Consider the following 19198-nt stretch of genomic DNA (forward strand, 5'->3'; position numbering starts at 1 on the left):
AAGGCATTTTGGTAATTGCAATAATTTGGAGCCAGGGCTGCAAGCATCTGCAAATATGAAACTAGCTTTTTGACACATTTGGGAAGGAATCCAAATGTGGCTTTTATGTTTCAGTTCGTATTCTGTACCTACTCCACATTGCCAGCCATGGTCTTAAGTGACTCAGTTTATTTGTGGGAAGTAAGTGCTGGACATTTAATCCTCTGCATGGTGTTGTACTGGGTTAAACAACCTGCTTTGTGAAGGCAAGCACAGAGGAAGACGTGGATTTTATGGTTTTCTTAGATATCTCTAAGTGTTCCTTTTGTCTTAGATATTTCTAAGTGTTCCATTTATTTTAGTGTTCTGCAGTGAATACTGGGTATATGCACAGCCTGGTTGAGATGATGACCTCTTATACAGCTGTGATGCTTCACCAGAACAAGAGGAAACAGTCTCAGCTGTGCCAGGGGAGGTTTAGGCTCGATGTTAGAATAGAATAGAATCTAGATCATGGCGTCCAACCTATCATCCAACACCAACTAATCAACTAAACCATGCAACCAAGCACCCCATCAAGTTTCTTCTTAAACACCTCCAATGATGGTGACTCCACCTCCCCAGGCAGCCCATTCCAATGGGTAATCACTCTCTCTATGAATAATTTCTTCCTGACATCCAGCCTAAACCTTCCTTGGCACAGCTTGAGACTGTGTCTTCTTGTTCAGGTCCTGGTTGCCTGGGAGAAGAGACTAACCTCTGCCTGTCTACAACCTCCCTTCAGGTGGTTGTAGAGAGCAATAAGGTCTCCCCTGAGCCTCTACTTCTTCAGGAAGAAGTTCTTCACAGAAAGAGAGATTGGCCATTGGAATGTGCTGCCCAGGGAGGTGGTGGAGTCACCATCCCTGGAGGTGTTTAGGAAGAGACTGGATGAAACACTTGTTGCCATGGTTTAGTTGATTAGATGGTGTTGGGTGATAGGTTGGACTCAATGATCTTGAAGGTTAATTCCATTCCAGTCTAGTCTAGTCTAGTCTATTCTTTCTAGTCCTTGTTGTCCTTATTGATGTCATTAAGTGTTTTGCCACTCTCTCATGACCCCCTCTCAGTGGGCAGTAATTTTGGTCCTTATGATTGAAACAGATGATAAAGGAGGCATACTTCACCTGAATGTTACTTATTGGGTATTTATCGCTGCGCACAGCCTGGAAATGATGTTAACTTGGTACAATATTTCACAGTCAGAATGTAGGTTTAAAGAAAACAGAAGGGCTGTTGCTGGAAACAATCAGGAAGGAGGATGGCTTCCCTCAGCTGCATCCTTCTGAAACTATCAGGAGGCAGCAGTGCACTGGGCTGGGATGGAATTGGGTGTGAAACTGCTGTTGGGCACTGTGATGGGTTACGCCCATCCTGAAAGCAGGGGAGGGAGGGCTTGTGAGAGCCTTGCTGTCCCCCAGAGGGGGTTTTCCCCCTGGGAAACTTAGCTAGTCTGTTCCACTCCCCCTCCCTGTCCAGCAAGCCTACAAAAAAGAAGGCACTGCAGCCATTTGCTCTCTCTTTTACTTCTGCCTTGCAGGGACTAAGAGAGTTGCTGCTGGCTTCCTGGTTCTACGTGGTCAGGCCTGGTCCTCCTCCTCCCTGCTACATCCACACCCCTTCAAAGGACTTCAGAGGACTGGTCTTGTATATTTTCCCCATCCATCCTTGTTCCTTACCCTTGTGAACCCTTCCTGTTACTGATGTATACACACACACACACACATATATATATATTGTTTAAAGAAAATTTTTACCTCTCTAGTTCCAAACCAACTCCAAATTATTTCTGGGTGGATTTGCTCCTTCCCTTTTTTTTTCTCTCAATCAGGAAAGGGGAGGAGAGGAGTAGGGAGTGGGGGGGGTGGGGATTCTCAGCCTTGCCCCCCCATCTGAGCTCTTAAATCCCAGTTAAGGCTCAAACCACCACAGGCACACTTGGGATTACTATGCTATGCTTCAGGTTTTTTGGCTCCCTGTGTGGCTTTAATTGAAACTCCATGCTGGAGAAGAGCAAAGGAGGATGTCAAGAGAACTGTGCTTCCTCTAGGGAGCAAGAATTTAGAGAGTAAAATCTTTTCCATGCCTTCAGCATGCTGTGGTCTTCTGTAGCAGTGGTTGATTTGAGATCACAAGTCAGCTCTTTAACAGGAAAAATCACAATATGAGAATAGTTGTTCTTGTCTCTATGAGGACTTCCTCCTATGCAGCTGAGGGGAAAACCCCAAATAGGCAGCAGCTACAAAATAGGAAGGAGGGGTGGGTGGCTCTTTGCATTAGCATGTCAGCAAACCTTAGGTGAGCACCTACTCCTGAAATGAGACAGCTCAGTGGCCACAGAGGTCTGATAAGAACTGAGTTATAATATAAGTCTGAATGTTTTGTGTGTGATTTGAGAGCACATATTCTGCCCTGATGTCCTGTATGTTTTGCTTCTGGTATGTGGTATGCTCCTGGTATGCTTTGCATGTTTACTTCACACAGCTAAATGAGCAAGTCATAGCCTTGCAGCACAAACCATCTGAACTCTTCAGAGGCAGCACAATTGCAGAGAGAAAACTGTTATTCTCTGTAGATCAGGGATGGAATCTCACTTGGAACAACTCTCCTACACTCAGTATAGATATATATAGCACATATATATATATACCCTCTTGTTCTCATAATACCATTTCCATAATAAAGGGGTGATTCCCCTGTGTCTGCTCCTTTCTGAGCTAATTCAAACTGAACATCAGTGACTAAGGAGTGTAATTTCAAAGAGATCTCTTCAGTGCTTAGTACCACAGAGAGCAGTCTTTCTGATTGCCTGATGTGGTTTTGAGACATGCCTTTCCTAGGTCTGATCACAACAATTCCACGACTGCACTCTTATTCTGATCCTATTCAGTCACTTTTGGCTGATGAGGATTGCAACCTGAAGACCTGATTCTGGTTTGTAAATGCTGCAGTTAGGATTTTGTGGGGGGTGTGAGTGGTATTTAGTTGATTGGAAGGGTGAGGCAGAGAAGAAATTCTTTTCTGCTTAATATTTCTCATTAGCTTGTTGCCTCAAAGATAAATTTTTGGCATAACACACAGGAATTTGCCTACAGAATGTGTCCTGGTAATGCAGAGGAACTAAATATGCAAGAGACTCCCACTTCCATTGTCTCTTCTATTCTGAAGCTGAACTTCTAATGAATTATTTCCTCCAGCTGTCAAGAAAGTTTATACTATGGCCCTAACTTTTTGTTTCCTAGAAACTCTGCATCCTCCATGTTTAGCCTGGAGAAGAAGAGGCTCAGGGGAGACCTTCTTGCTGTCTACAACTCCCTGAAGGGAGGTTGTAGCCAGGTGGGGGCTGGTCTTTTCTCCCAGGCACCCAGCCCCAGAACCAGAGGACACAGTCTCAAGCTCTGCCAGGGGAGGTTTAGGCTGGAAGTGAGAAATAAGTTCTTCATAGAAAGAGTTATTTGCCATTGGAATGTGCTGCCCAGGGAGGTGGTGGAGTCACCATCACTGGAGGTGCTTAGGAAGAGCCTGGCTGAGGCACTTGGTGCCATCATTTAGTTGATCAGATGGTGTTGGGTGTTGGTGTTGGACTTGATGATCTCAAAGTTCTATGATCTCAAAGTTCTTTTCCAACCTGGTTTCTATCCTATCCTATCCTATCCTATCCTATCCTATCCTATCCTATCCTATCCTATCCTATCCTATCCTATCCCATTCTGTTCTATTCTATTCTATTCTACTCTACTCTACTCTACTCTACTCTACTCTATTCTACTCTACAAGGTTTACCATCACTAATGAATCCATTTTCAAGGCACTCTGTGATGAAAAGTGATATCTTCCTATTTTACTTAAGGAAAATGAAGAGGCAGAACTGTTAGGGTGAAAAAAAACACTCATTTGAAGTGCTTAAAGCACTAAAGGCTTGATCTTTCTGTATCTACAACACAGAGCACTGCAGAAATCTAAAGCACATACTGAGTTCAGAGCTTGATTCCCTTTAGCTGCAGCTGCTGCAGAGCTTCTACTTGAAAGATGACTTCTGTTATATGATTCTGCTCCATCCCTGAGCAGCCCCATCCTGTGCATTGCCTCATCCCTCACAAAAATTCAGAGGATTAACAGAAACTGCTGATCCCTCTCTCAAGTCTTCTTCAGTGGAAGTGAATAAAGCTAACCTGCAGTAGCATTAATTAGGGTGGACACACACCTTGCCAGGGTGTTTCACCAGGGATGGTACACTGTAGAAGCTGGGGGCTGCAGTTAATGCCATGGGGAGAAACATAGGCTTGCTACAGCACAGCTGCCTTGGTAATAGCAGAGTCTAAACCACTCACAACTAACACATTTGTCTATGCAAAACCTGGATAAAGAAAGGCTGTTATTTCAGCTGTGCAGGTAGGGATGTCAGCTGGAGAAATGCAGCAGTTGTTTACAGCTGTGTAACAAATCTGCCACGGGACAGAGAAGTGGTATGAGCTCCAGAATAGTATCTTAATTGCAATTGCTAGAGTGTCCCTTTGTTTCTGGTAGCCATGGCTTTTCCAACCTGGTCGCTTCTCTTTTCTCTTCTCTTCTCTTCTCTTCTCTTCTCTTCTCTTCTCTTCTCTTCTCTTCTCTTCTCTTCTCTTCTCTTCTCTTCTCTTCTCTTCTCTTCTCTTCTCTTCTCTTCTCTTCTCTTCTCTTCTCTTCTCTTCTCTTCTCTTCTCTTCTCTTCCCTTCTCTTCCCTTCTCTTCCCTTCTCTTCCCTTCTCTTCCCTTCTCTTCTCCTTTCCACCCTTCTCTTCTTCCTCCCTCTGCCCCAACTCTGTCCTTCAATTCCCTTCATCATTGCCCTTTCTCCTGTCCTAGCTCAGTCTCCCCAGGCTGTGTGCTGGCTCCCTCTCGCTTCTGGCTCCAAATTGGCATGAGTTCAACCTTCCCCATGTGCTGCAGTTCCCTGCCTTTAACTGGTTGCTGTGGTGCACACCATAGTTCCAATGTTTAGCTTTCTTCAGCGTGTTTCTGATGTAAAGTAGCACTTTCACTCACCATTCAAATGTTTTTACCTTAATGTTTCATCTCCTGAAGACACAGGAAGACTTGGTCTTGTGCCTACTATCATTCTGCCCTTTGTGTTACTGGTATTTTATAGGCAGGATAGGGCCATAAAGGGAAGCTCACTTCTGTGCAGCACTTAATCATATGCACAGCCATGAGAGGTAGGCTTGTTGAAACTCCATGTGTTAAACTATAATGTTTGAAGACAAGAGGATTACAATTTCTCTCCAAAGTATGGAAGTCTTCATGTTTCTGGCTATATTTTGCTGCAATATCTTCCCCACCTCCTTTGGCTGAATGAAGTTTTAAAACATGACTGCTCATCGAAATGTTAACAAGATAATATTGTAGGGAAATAAAAAGGGATAATATCACTGCAACTGCTGTTCTTAAGATGATGAAAGACAAGCTTTTAGAAACTCCTTAAATAGGTTATGTAGGCATTTCTCCTGTCACTTTCATTCTGCTGTGTGGAAAGTTGGATGCAAATATCCCCATAACCCCCGTGCCTCTCTTATAACCTTACACATTATTGCTCTAACACAGAGCTAAAGACATTGAACCATCCCACAGTTCCTGAAGCTTTTGAAAGTGGACAATTTATAGGGTAATATCAGCTTTACTACTGTCTCAGTGCTTGAGACTTCCCAATTACATGAACTTTCACAATCCCTTACAACAGATCTGCCTGTTTATATTTGCTTTCTGCCTCAAATGCCTTGCAAGACTTCTGAGCTAATGAGAAATAAGATGGCATGTTCCAAAAAGGGCTTTGAAAGCTCCTTCAAAATGTTCTCAGGAACTGGAATAGAATAGAGTGGACTAGACTAGACTACACTAGGATAGGATAGAAGAGAATGGAAGAGAAGGGAAGAGAAGGGAAGAGAAGGGAAGAGAAGGGAAGAGAAGGGAAGAGAAGGGAAGAGAAGAGAAGAGAAGAGAAGAGAAGAGAAGAGAAGAGAAGAGAAGAGAAGAGAAGAGAAGAGAAGAGAAGAGAAGAGAAGAGAATTAACCAGGTTGGAAAAGACCTCAGAGATCATCAAGTCCAACCTATGACCCAACACCATCTCATCAACTAAACCATGAAAACAAGGGTGGATGGCTTGCAAATGCTTTGCCCTCCCTGCAGGGTATTCCCCCTGAGAAGCTGAGTCTGTTCCACACCCCGCTCCCTGCCCAGCTAGGGTATACAAAGGAGGACATTGCAGCCATTAGCTCTCTTGTTGGCTCCTGCCTCTCCTGGACAAGAGCTACTGCAGCTGCCTTCCTGCTCCTCTGCCACATGGTCAGTGCTAATCCTGCTCCCTGCTGCCTCTGTGCCTCTTCAGAGAGAGACTCCGGTTTTGTATTCTTGGGGTTTCCTTTTCCTCCCATCCATCCTTGTTCCTTGCCCTTGTGAACCTTACCTGTTATTGTTATATATATATATATTGATTAAAGAAAACTCTTTACCTCTCTACTTCCAAGCCAACTCCAAATTATTGCTTGGTGGATATGCTCCTTCCTTTTTTTTCCCCTCTCTGTTGGGAGGAAGGAGGGGGGAGCGAGGGAGGGATTCTCATCCTTAACCCCATCTGAGCCCTTAAGTCACAGTTAAGGCTCAAACCACCACACCACAGAATCATAGTATCATAGAATCAGTCAGGGTTGGAAGGGACCACAAGGATCATCTAGTTCCAATGCCCCTGCCACGGGCAGGGACACCTCACACTAGATCAGCCTGGCCACAGCCTCATCCAGCCTGGGCTTAAACACCTCCAGGGATGGGGCCTCAACCACCTCCCTGGACAACCCATTCCAGGGCTTCACCACTCTCATGGGGAAGAACTTCCTCCTCACATTGTTGAGGGGGTCTATAAAAGGATATTTTATGTTCAATAAGTGGGGCGATTAATTAAAATATTAATAATTTATTAATCATAAAAATCCCACCAAAAAAAAAAAAAGAAACAACTAATTAAAACCTATTTACAGTTTCGAGGTGTTGCATCCAATTTCCTTGCAGCCAGTACCTTCTGTTGTTGTACTCTTCCTTCTCCTGCTGTATTGCTTTTGCTGTGTCCCGCACCCGGGATTTAATCAGCCACGTTGACCATCTCTTCACCTCGTCTTCAGGAAAACCAAGAAAAACGACACGGCGCATCCAGTTCTCGCGCCATGAAATCCCGGTGTTCCGGGTGCCGCATGGCTTCCGTTCCGGGTTGGAACTCTGGTCTGAAGTAGCTGTGCTAGTCGGGGAGGCCTTTGTGTGGTGAGCTTCCTGCACCTTGCTGCGTGGTGCTGCCATGAGGTCCCGTCGCTGGGACCGGTAATGGCGGCATTCACTGGAATTACAGTCAGCGTGGCCACGGTCGGCAGGATGTCTCTCCGAGCTGAAATTCGCGGCTTTTTCCTGAGCTCTGTCGCTCGGGTTGCTCTTTCGCGGTTTATTTGCTCTGTTGCTGTACGCTCCTGGGCTCAACCCGCGGCGGGCCGGGGTCTGTCTCGTTGCTGGCTGCCCCGCCGACGGCGCGCACAGTGAAGCTGACTCATAGCTTGCTCATCACATTGAAGCCGTAAGTTTGAAAGGATTCTCGGTGATCTGTTTGTACCGGGCTGCGGGACTTTGCGAGCGATTCCGAGCACGGTCGTGTAAGAGTCTAAACTCCTGGTGTGACTCAACAAAGATAAAATCACTTGCTGCTTGCCCAGACAGTACCAATCCTGGATGCAAATCACCTTGCGATTGCATTGTGATAACACTGGACTGCAGCTGGCCTACAACAATGGCCCAAGGACCCAGCCATCACGCCTTCAGGACAAGATCATTTCCAGGAAGGGAGGACGGCGAGACAATGGGTGTAATGGGTGTGTGGGCAGGTTAGATGGAGAAGGGGAAGGTGGAGGCCCTCCCCCACCTCCGTCTAGACCCCTGCCTAAACACACAGGATTACACAGAAAGATTTCCTGGGGAACGATACCTGGATATTTACCTAAGGAGGACTTTCCTGGCTCCTGAATTCCTGAGGGACAATGCTCGGACACATACCTAAGGACTAAAAACTGTATAAAAGGCTTGACCGCTACTGGCTTAGAAGGAAGAAAAACACAGAAGAAAGACCATGCCTCTGAGGAGGAAGGAAAAGCCCGGGACAATGCTGCTCTGGAGAAAAGAGGCTGTGGAGCCTGGGAGAAGGAGACTGAACCCTCTCTCCGTGTCCTAAGTCCTGCTTGCTGCCACTCATGGAGCTGAAGAAGCTGCCCAGAGGGACCTCATCTATTCTCCAGCCAAAGCCTCAGCACTCTTTCTCTACAGACCCAGGCTGCCCAGAGGGATCACATCGCATCTCCAGCCAAAGCCTCAGCACCCTTTCTCTACAAACCCAGCACCTCCTGCAGCACCTTTCCTCCACAGACTCTAACTGCCTTGGGGAGGGGTGAGGGGTGTGGTAATATAACTCCTTTCATAGAATACATAGAATACATAGAATAAACCAGGTTGGAAGAGACCTTCAAGATCATCGCGTCCAACCCATCAACCAATCCAACACCGCCCAAGCAACTAACCCACAGCACCAAGTACCTCTTCTCTCTCTCTCTTCTCTCTCTCCCTCTCTATCTTCTCCCTCTCCCCTTCTTATTTCCATTTTATTTATGTAATAAATCGTCTAGCTGTTGATATTTTGGCCTCGTTTGTGCCTATTAATTTCACAACACGGAAATAATAAAAAGAACTTAGTCTCCTTCCCTCTCCGGACCGAGACAGGTCAGTAGCCTCTTCTTCCTGCGGCTCAGACGGGTCCCATGCTGTGATGGGAGAAGTGGCACCTTTCTCCACAGCTACCGGCAATTCACAGTCTTTTGTCCCGGTAAAGCTTTTGCGCAAACGTGATTCAGAAATAAGCCGCGGTGGGGATGTGGTCCCTGTCAATCGGGATTCTCTGGGAACCCCCCCCCAGGACTGCATGGTCTGGGGCTTTTTTTGCAAACTGGGGGCAGAGAACTTTTCTGCTTGCACAAATGCTCTTAAAGAGACATTTCACTCCATATGCAGTATGAATAAATTGTAAAGCATCAGGTTCTGTGCCTTTGAACTTTCTAGTTCTTTTTCCAAATACAAAATCTTTTCTTTCAAGAACTGAATATTTTCTGATTTACTTTTCAGCTCTTCCAGTGCCTGCACAATGCAGAACCCCATAATCACTGCGGGTTCGCTGTTAGGTTTTGCAGCACTCTCTGCCAGTTTCTCAATAAAATGATCTGGATTTTTGCAGTTTTCTTTTGCCCATTGCAAACCTGCTTGGTACAAGTTCCACTGTCAAACCCTGCTCGCTGCGCCAAATGTTGAGGGGGGGTCTATAAAAGGATATTTTAATGTTCAATAAGCGGGGCGATTAATTAAAATATCACTAATTTATTAATCATTAAAATCCCACCAAAAAAAAAAAAACAAACAACTAATTAAAACCTATTTACAGGTTCGAGGTGTTTGGTTGTGGAACAGATCCCTCACCAGCAGGAACAAGTAACAATTAAAACAATATGTACAAAAATCCAGAAACAACAAACAGCACTTTAAACTATAAAGAAAAGGAACCTCGGCAATGCAGCCGGCGATTGCCCACAATGGGTGGGGGGGAACTCCAGAATTCCCTAGGGCAACAGACCTTCAATAGATGCTTATAAAAATCAGATATTGTAATTCCTCACTGATCCTGATACCTCGTGGTGCACGTTAAGATCTAGACAAACCAAAACGGCGTCGACCACATGGAAGCTACAGGAGCACCGTTTCACTTTCTGTTGGTGTCTGCAGCTTATTGCTGAGGCAGGCTTTATTCCCAAAAGATTTGTAGCGGAGAGCTTTGTAGAGAGGAGGTTTCTCGGCTGTAATCCTTTTGTAGCAGCGCTCGCTCCTTGCTCCAGTCAAACGAAACTGTCCCGGGGACTCGGCTCCACTGGGGTTTCGCCTCTCAGCCTGGCAAGACGCGTGTTTGTCCTCTGGGCTTTACAACGCTAAAGCAGCGAGGGGTCTTTGTTTTCTTGTCTGGGTAAACTGAAACACAGTTCAGCTTCCAAGCGTAGTCTGTGCCTCCTTCCAGAGGGTGGACAACTGCAAGACAACCCTCTGGCTCTTTGGGCTGGGACTTATAGATTTCCCAAGGCAATAATGGCCAGTAGCAACACAGATCTAGGGGTGAAACCCTGGTATTGCAACCTATAGAAACCCACCTTTTCAAAGATGGCCAAAGGCACGCCCACCTGGCTCATTGTCTGACTCAGAGCCATCTTGAGGCTTTTTTGTCCATTCAGGACATACATCCAGCCTGAATCTCCCCACCTCCAGCTTCATTCCATTCCTCCTAGTCCTATCACTACCTGAGATCCTGAGAAGTCCCTCCCCAGCCTTCAGATACTGGAAGGCCACAATGAGGCCACCTCAGAGCCTTCTCTTCTCCAGACTGAACAGCCCCAACTCCTTCAGTCTGTCCTCATAGCAGAGCAGCTCCAGCCCTCTGCTCATCCTCCTGGCCCTTCTCTGGACACCTTCCAGCACCTCCATATCCCTCTTGGAATAGGGGCTCCAGAACTGGAGGCAGTACTCCAGGTGGGTTCTCACCAGAGCTGAGTAGAGGGGGAGAATCACCTCCCTTGACCTGCTGGCCACACTTCTCTTGCTGCAGCCCAGGATCTGATTGGCTTTCCGGGCTGCAAGTGCACACTGAGAGATTCTGTTGAGCTTCTCGTCCACCAGCACCCCCAAGCCTCTCTCCTCAGGGCTGCTTACCAGCCAGCCACTGCCCAGCAGGCTCTTCCTAAACACCTCCAGTGATGAAGAATCCAGCACCTCCCTAGGCAGTACATTCTAATGGCCTATCTCTCTTGCTGGGAAGTTCTTCCTAAAATCCAGCCTAAACCTCCCCTGGCACAGCTTGAAACTGTATCCTCTTGTTCTGGTGCTGGTTGCCTGGGAGAAGACAAAAATCCCCACCTGGCTATAACCTCCCTTCAGGGAGTTGGAGAGAGCAAGAAGGTCTCCCCTGAGCCTCCTCTTCTCCAGGCTAAGCAACCTCTGCTCCCTCAGCCTCTCCTCCCAGGGCTGTGCTCCAGACCCCTCCCCAGCTTTCTTGCCCTTCTCTGGACACCTTTCAGCAACTCAACATCTTTCCTAAACTGAGGGGCCCAGAACTGGAGTCAGGACTCAAGGTGTGGCCTAACCAGTGCTGAGCACAGGGCAGAAGGACTTCCCTGCTACTGTTGGCCACACTGTTCCTGATGCAGGCCAGGATGCCCTTGGCCTTCTTGGCTTTCTTGAGTATACTGCTGGCTCATGTTCAGCCTACAATCAACCAGTCCCCCCAGGTTCCTTTCTGCCTGGCTGCTCTCCAGCCACTCTGACCCCAGCCTGTAGCACTGCCTGGGGTTGTTGTGGCCAATGTGCAGAACCTGGCACTTGGATGTGTTCAGTCTTCTGCCCTTGGCCTCTGCCCATCTGTCCAGCCTGGCAAGGTCCCTCTGCAGAGCTCTCCTACCCTCTAACAGATCAACACCTGCCCCCAAACACCTGCCTTCTTCCTTCACTGCTCATCCTTTGGGTGACATATCTGAGTCTAAATGATTGCACACTCTGTCTCTTTGGACATCAAACTGAGAAGCTGTAAATAAATAAATAAATAAGATTATTACAACAAGTGCTGTACACTTTCTGGGAAAAGAAGAAAAAAAAAAGCAGGCCCAGAAATATTTGCTAGATTTAGTAGTCACAAAATCAGAAGCACCGGAAAGTGTATAATGTTTTTAAACCTCTGGCTACAAAGATGAACAAATACAGCACAAATGTAACAAAAGTACTTGGAATGTTCTGGCACTGAAAAAAAACAACATAAAAGGCAGAAAGGACATTTATCCATCTGTCTGCCTACTTCAAATTGAGATGGTGATGGGGATATAGCATTTAGGCAGAATATTTCATCTTTGATTAAATGCTGTCTGCCTTGAGTTGCTGGAAGGTGTCCAGAGAAGGGCAAGAAAGCTGGGGAGGGGTCTGGAGCACAGCCCTGTGAGGAGAGGCTGAGGGAGCTGGGGTTGCTTAGCCTGGAGAAGAGGAGGCTCACGGGAGACCTTCTTGCTCTCTCCAACTCCCTGAAGGGAGGTTATAGCCAGGTGGGGGTTGGTCTCTTCTCCCAGGCACCAGCACCAGAACAAGAGGACACAGTCTCAAGCTGAGCCAGGGGAGGTTCAGGCTGGATGTTAGGAAGAAATTCTTCCCAGCAAGAGAGATTGGCCATTGGAATGTGCTGCCCAGGGAGGTGGTGGAGTCACCATCCCTGGAGGTGTTTAGGAAGAGCCTGGATGAGGCACTTGGTGCCATGGTTTAATTGATTAGATGGTGTTGGGTGATAGGCTGGACTTGATGATCTTTGAGGTCTTTTCCAACCTGGTTAATTCTATTCTATTCTATTCTTTTCTATTCTATTCTATTCTATTCTATTCTATTCTATTCTATTCTATTCTATGAGGTCTGTGTGAATAACACCAGGGTAATAGTCCTACCTGTAGCTGTGCTTCAGTCACAAAGGGCAGGATCCATACCACTGTGTGGATAGCTAGGGGTCAGCGACCGGAAGATCACGTGCTGTACGGAAAGATAAGGTTTTTCTAATAGCCTATGGTACCCAGGCCATGATATAAGCAGCCGGATGTGACATTGTAACCCCGGGTTTCGGCACCACTTGTTGCCTTTTACAACCTAATTGCTTATGGTAGGCATGACGACCTGGTCCGAGGGGGGTATGGCAGCCAGACCCAGGCTGCTCGGACCATCAGCACGCTAACACCAATGTGATGGATGGCAAATGGCATTTATTACTGGTTGTTATCACCTTTTATAACCCTGGGGTTACAATGTCACATCCGTCTGCTTACATCATGGCCTGGGTACCATAGGCTATTAGAAAAACCTTATCTTTCCCTACAGCGCGTGATCTTCCGGTCGCTGGCCCCTAGGAACAGTATCACAGTATCACTAAGGTTGGAAGAGACCTCAAAGATCATCAAGTCCAACCTGTCACCCAACACCTCATGACTAGACCGTGGCACCAAGTGCCACGTCCAATCCCCTCTTGAACACCTCCAGGGACGGTGACTCCACCACCTCCCTGGGCAGCACATTCCAATGATGAATAACTCTCTCCGTGAAGAATTTTCTCCTCACCTCAAGCCTAAACTTCCCCTGGTGCAGCTTGAGACTGTGTGTCCTTGTTCTGGTGCTGGTTGCTAGAGAGAAGAGACCAACCCCTTCCTGGCTACAACCTCCCTTCATTCTCCTCTGTTGAGGGACAGAGGCCAAGGTTAAGCTGAATCACATTGTGCTTAATTACATTTGTGGAGCCCCATTGTCTTTGTGGCAAGTATGGAGTAGTGGGAGGAAGGTACAGTCACCCCTAAGGACAGAGTTCATCTTTTGATGTTGGTGACTGGGCAGGCAGCTATTTAGCAGAGGCTTTGTGTGCCTTTTCTTACAGTCACTAGCTATCCACATTCAACACCATTGACCATTATATTTCCACTTCACTGATATCTTTATCTGAGCTCTAGCCAATGGAGAGACTGAACAGTTGGGGAAGAGGCACAGGTGTTTTTAGGTCATGATTTTTTTTTTCTGGCTTATTTTAGCTGTTGTAGATGCCAGGAGGAGATGACTCATGCCTTGTGAATGCCCTTTTTCCTCCACTGACTGGAAAGGGAACCTGAGGTCGCTGCTGTACCTGGAGCCATTAGAATTTGTTCTGATTCTTCCCAAATCCCTGTAAGATAGTCCTTGTTAATTCAGCAGCATTTTTCTTCTGAAAAAAAAAAACCAAAAAGCAACATCCTCCATCACTGCATGTTGTGACACATTTCTTCCTCTCCACAAAAGCATGGGCAGAAAAAGTTTGTGATTTGTGGCATTCACAGGAAAACGAAAAAGGGAACTAAAACATTGTGATGAACTAAGCAAACGTGGAACAATTTTCCTCTCTTCAGTTCCTGCCTAACTGAGACATCCTTCCAGTGTGCCATGCATACTCCTACTGCTGTGGGTTGTTTTTTTTTCTTCACTGGAGGTGATTGAATGTGTTTGCTTCACCCAAAAGTAATTTGAGAGATCCAGCAAGTTCTTTCACACTTCTTGTTTAGAAATTAAATTCAGGAGATCAAGTAAAACAGAGAGGCATGGGAGGAAGTGAGGGGTATTACAGGTTGCTGCAGAAACAGATCTTTGTTTCCTGCTGTATTTTCTTGTCTGTTTACTGGGTGTTGAGAAAAATACTTATAGTCTGGTGAGAAATCTGTTTCTGTAGGTGGAATGGGAACCATAGGTGGCTGAAAAGGGGATTTTGTTTTTCATCCTCTTAAGAATGTAGGAGAATATCAGAGGGAGAGGGTTTAAAAAATCCTGAGTAAAAATGGGTATGAGAAGATTAAAGAAGGCAAAGGAGTTGATTCTTAATGTATTTCAGCCAAGAGACAATGCTCTGCAGTAACAAAAACTGTTAATGAATATGAAAGGGGAACAAAAGAAGACTGAGTGGAATGGAATAATTTGTGGAGATAATGTTTGACACTGGCAAAGTTTCACACAAAACAAGCAAACAAATAAACCCACAAATGAACAAGCAAATAAAAAACCCCCAAAGAACACTCCCACAAAAAATAAAAGTGAATAAAAAATCCAAACCTCAAACCACCACAAAAAAAAAAAAACAGCAAAATCCAAACAACACAAAAAACCTCCCAAAAAAACCCCTGACCTGCTGCTTAGCCACTTTAAGAAGATTAGTTATAGAGTCACCCATCACTAAGGCAGCTGCTTCCCTTTCTTTCACTTGAGGCATCAAGTGGAGCACAGGTTTTAAAGTGAATTACTTCATGTAGCTTCAGCTGTGGTTTTTAGGGGTTCCATTGAGGTTTCTCCCTCAAGAGGTAAGAAACAGAATTTCTGTTCCTTTGTTCTGAAAGCCCTCGTTCCTTTTTGTGTCTCTGAAACTCAAGGACCGTTGCCAAGAATGCTGAGCAGTTCTGCCAGCGCTTCTGTAATGCAAGGTAGAAGTTCAAAAGGTGTGGGATAAATGCCCAGCTTCCTGTGTGATAGGAATGCAGGCTAACTTAATGTGCTTCAGGTCAAAGTTTAAAATGCTTGCAGTCAAGTGACACAGGCCATCTCTTAGTGGTGGGATTCTACTGAGCTGGCCTGTCAAAAAGGTGAAGGAGGGACTCTTTTGAAGATAAGATCCTGTTCAATATGTTTATTGATTATCTGGATGAGGGGGTTGAGTCCATCATCAGTAAATTTGCAGATGACACCAAGCTGGGGGCAGGAGTTGATCTGTTAGAGGATAGGAGAGCTCTGCAGAGGGACCTTGCCAGGCTAGGCAGATGGGCAGAGGCCAAGGGCAGGAGATTGAACACATCCAATTGCCAGGGGCTGCACTTTGGCCACAACAACCCCAGGCAGTGCTACAGGCTGGGGTCAGAGTGGCTGAGAGCAGCCAGGCAGAAAGGGACCTGGGAGAACTGCTTGAGAGTAGGCTGAACATGAGCCAGCAGTATACCCAAGAAAGCCAAGAAGGCCAAGGGCACCCTGGCCTGCATCAGGAACAGTGTGGCCAGCAGGAGCAGGGAAGTCCTTCTGCCCTGTGCTCAGCACTGGTTAGGTCACACCTTGAGTCCTGTGTCCAGTTCTGGGCCCCTCAGTTTAGGAAAGATGTTGAGCTGCTGGAAGGTGTCCAGAGAAGGGAAACAAAGCTGGGGAGGGGTCTGGAGCACAGCCCTGGGAGGAGAGGCTGAGGGAGCTGGGGTTGCTTAGCCTGGAGAAGTTGAGGCTCAGGGGAGACCTTCTTGCTCTCTCTGTGAATTAAAGTAGAGTTTTTCATGACTATGACAATAACATGGAGTGGTAGAGTGCATTGCTGGTTGTATGCTAATGTTTCTGAGCAGACAAATTTGTATGGCTTGCCATTCATGTGTCCTTGTTTTTAGCAATGTTGAGGAAACCTACCTTTTCCAGACCCCTTAAATTCACCGAAATATTGCCCAGAGCACGGACTTGTAAGATAACCTTTTCAAACTCTAAACTGATTATTCATTTGTATTCATTTTGCATTTATAGGTACAAATTGTTTCCAAAGAATCCAAAACTGAGGGGACTAATATAAATAAATGCTCTATGAAGAGTCTCAATTTTATTATGAATGGTTTTTTATATATACAATCCCATCCAACTCCATCTAATGCACAGCTATTGAGGTCTCAAATGTTCTGACCTGTCTGCTGTAGCCCACAGTATTGTAGTAATGATGAAACAACAGCAACAAAAAAAACTCAACAAACAAACAAAACCCATAGTGTGGCAGTTTCAGGCTATGCCTTTAGAAGCTAACTGCAGATTTCGAGCAGAAAAGTGGGAAAATAAAAACAATTCACAATTGGGAGTAAAAAGGAAAAAGAAGAGAGTATTCTGAATGAATTTCCTTGGCCAGAATGTGTGAGAGGTATTCTAACAATCTTACATGTCTAGATGTGTGAGGTGGGAGTTCATGGCTCAACAGGTGTTTCAAATAATAGCTTGGAGGGGTTTATGTGACACAGTTTTGGAGCAGTGGAAATGCAGGAAACACCTGGTGAAACATCACACCCCCCTGACCAGGTTTTGTTGTTTCTCTGTTTGGTTTTGGTCACAGGGGTTAAGGGAAGAGTGAGCATCGTGGCGGTCTCTAGGAGCTTTTGTGAAAGCATACTCCCTCCTGTTCACAGCCTGAGGACTGGTTTGCATGACTAAACTTGACTCTTATTTACTCTTGCCAATATTTTTGGGGACAGATCTGGCTGTGTGCTGGGTTGTGAAAACCACCCAGACACTGAGGCCACCTGCTGAGAGAATAATGGGACAGATGTCCCTGTCACTTTGGAATGCCCAGGCCACCACAGGTTCTGATCTGTGCTCACCAAGAGACAGAAGGCCTTTCACAGACAATTACTCTCAGCTTTTATTTTAGCCAGCAAACTGGACATGGATGGTAGGCTTGATCTCACTCTCAGTTTTAGCCTCTTCTTTTTTGGACTGACTCAGGGGTCCGGCTGTGGGTGAAAGCATACATTCTGAGGTAAGCTTAAGCAGGGATGAACAGAATAGAATTAACCAGGTTGAAAAAGACCTTTGAGATCGAGTCCAACACCATCTAATCAACTAAACTATGGCACCAAGTGCCTCATCCAGTCTCCTCTTAAACTCCTCCAGTGATGGTGGCTCCACCACCTCCCTGGGCAGCACATTCCAATGGCCAATCACTCTTTCTATGAAGAACTTCTTCCTGACATCCAGCTTAAACCTCCCCTGTGATCTGCCTCTTTTACTCTGATGAGCCATGCAGACAGTTAAAACTTGTCACATACTTCTATGCATTTCATGATCAGAAAACCTGGCAGGTTGGTCACATAGCTAAGGGGGCACCCCTGGGTGGATACCACCAGTCCAACTTCTTTTAACTTTGTCTTTGAAGATGGCAGTGCAATATCTAGGTAAGAAGTGATTGAAGTCTGAGGCTAACCTCAGCTTTGATTTTGAAAAACTGCAATTAGAGTCTTCTGTGGGTTGCTGTTCAAAGTTTTTTAGGTGGAAAAGTGAACTCTTTTATAAGACACATCTTACAAATGATGTAGCAATGTTAGAATCATAGAAGCAATAAGGTTGGAAAAGACTTCAAAGATCAACAAGTCCAACCTGTCACCCAACACCTCATGACTACTAAACCATGGCACCAAGTGCCACATCCAATCTTTCCTTGAACACCTCCAGGAATGGGGACTCCACCACCTCCCTGGGCAGCACATTCCAATGGCTAACAACTCTCTCTGTGAAAAACTTTCTCCTCACCTCCAGTCTAAACCTCCCCTGGCACAGCTTGAGACTGTGTCCTCTTGTTCTGGTGCTGGTGCCTGGGAGAAGAGACCAACCCCCACCTGGATAAAACCTCCCTTCAGGGAGTTGCAGAGAGCAAGAAGGTCTCCCTTGAGCCTCCTCTTCTCCAGGCTAAGCAACCCCAGCTCCCTCAGCCTCTCCTCACAGGGCTGTGCTCCAGACCCCTCCCCAGCTTTGTTGCCCTTCTCTGGACACCTTCCAGCAGCTCAACATCTTTCCTAAACTGAGGGGCCCAGAACTGGACACAGGACTCCAGGGGTGGCCTGAGCAGTGCTGAGCACAGGGCACAAGGACTTGCCTGCTCCTGCTGGCCACACTCTTCCTGATGCAGGCCAGGATGCCCTTGGCCTTCTTGGCCACCTGGGCACACTGCTGGCTCCTGTTCAGCCTACTATCAACCGGTCCCCCAGGTCCCTTTCTGCCTGGCTGCTCTCAGCCACTCTGCCCCCAGCCTGTAGCACTGCCTGGGGTTGTTGTGGCCAATGTGCACCACCCAGCACTTGGATGTGTTCAATCTCCTGCCCTTGGCCTCTGCCCATCTGTCCAGCCTGGCAAGGTCCCTCTGCAGAGCTCTCCTGCCCTCTAACAGATCAAATCCATCATCTCCATCCCAGATAGACCTAGTGCAATTAAGTGGTCTAATGGTGTCTTTGTTTTACTGTCTGTTCATTACAGCCTTACCTGGTAGTCAGGCTGTTCTGCACTTCCTTGGTATTCAAAGCTCTAACACTCTTTCATGTGCCTGAAGACTACTTCTCTGTTGTCTTGCAACCTGTCAGTTAACGTGGGGTTCTTCATGCCTGTTGCTGCTTGTCTGATTACGCCACACCCGCTAAGTAAAGGGAGGATGTCTGATAACTCTGGACAGATGGAGTGGTCTCGCCACAGAAGCTATGGAGTGGCAACTAAACAGATTCAATTTGATGAAGACATTGACAAGGTTGCATAATTAACATACTGATGCATATCTTTCTTGCTCCTATCTGTCAGCAAGGGTAATTCACTTCACTACGTGAGACTCACTTGACATTTGGGGCTGATTCCTAGAGTAATTCCCCTGTCGTGCTGCTTGCACTCTTCTGGAAACAAACCTTTGGAATCAAAGCTATTTGAGTAGTGTGCTGTGATCCTTTCATCCCTACAAGTGGTTTTGCAGGTCTTAGTACTGCAGCAGCAATGAACTCAAAATTAGAGTAGAATAGAGTA

The sequence above is a fragment of the Dryobates pubescens genome, chromosome 12, assembly GCF_014839835.1.
Source record: "Dryobates pubescens isolate bDryPub1 chromosome 12, bDryPub1.pri, whole genome shotgun sequence".
Classification (NCBI taxonomy): Eukaryota; Metazoa; Chordata; class Aves; order Piciformes; family Picidae; genus Dryobates; species Dryobates pubescens.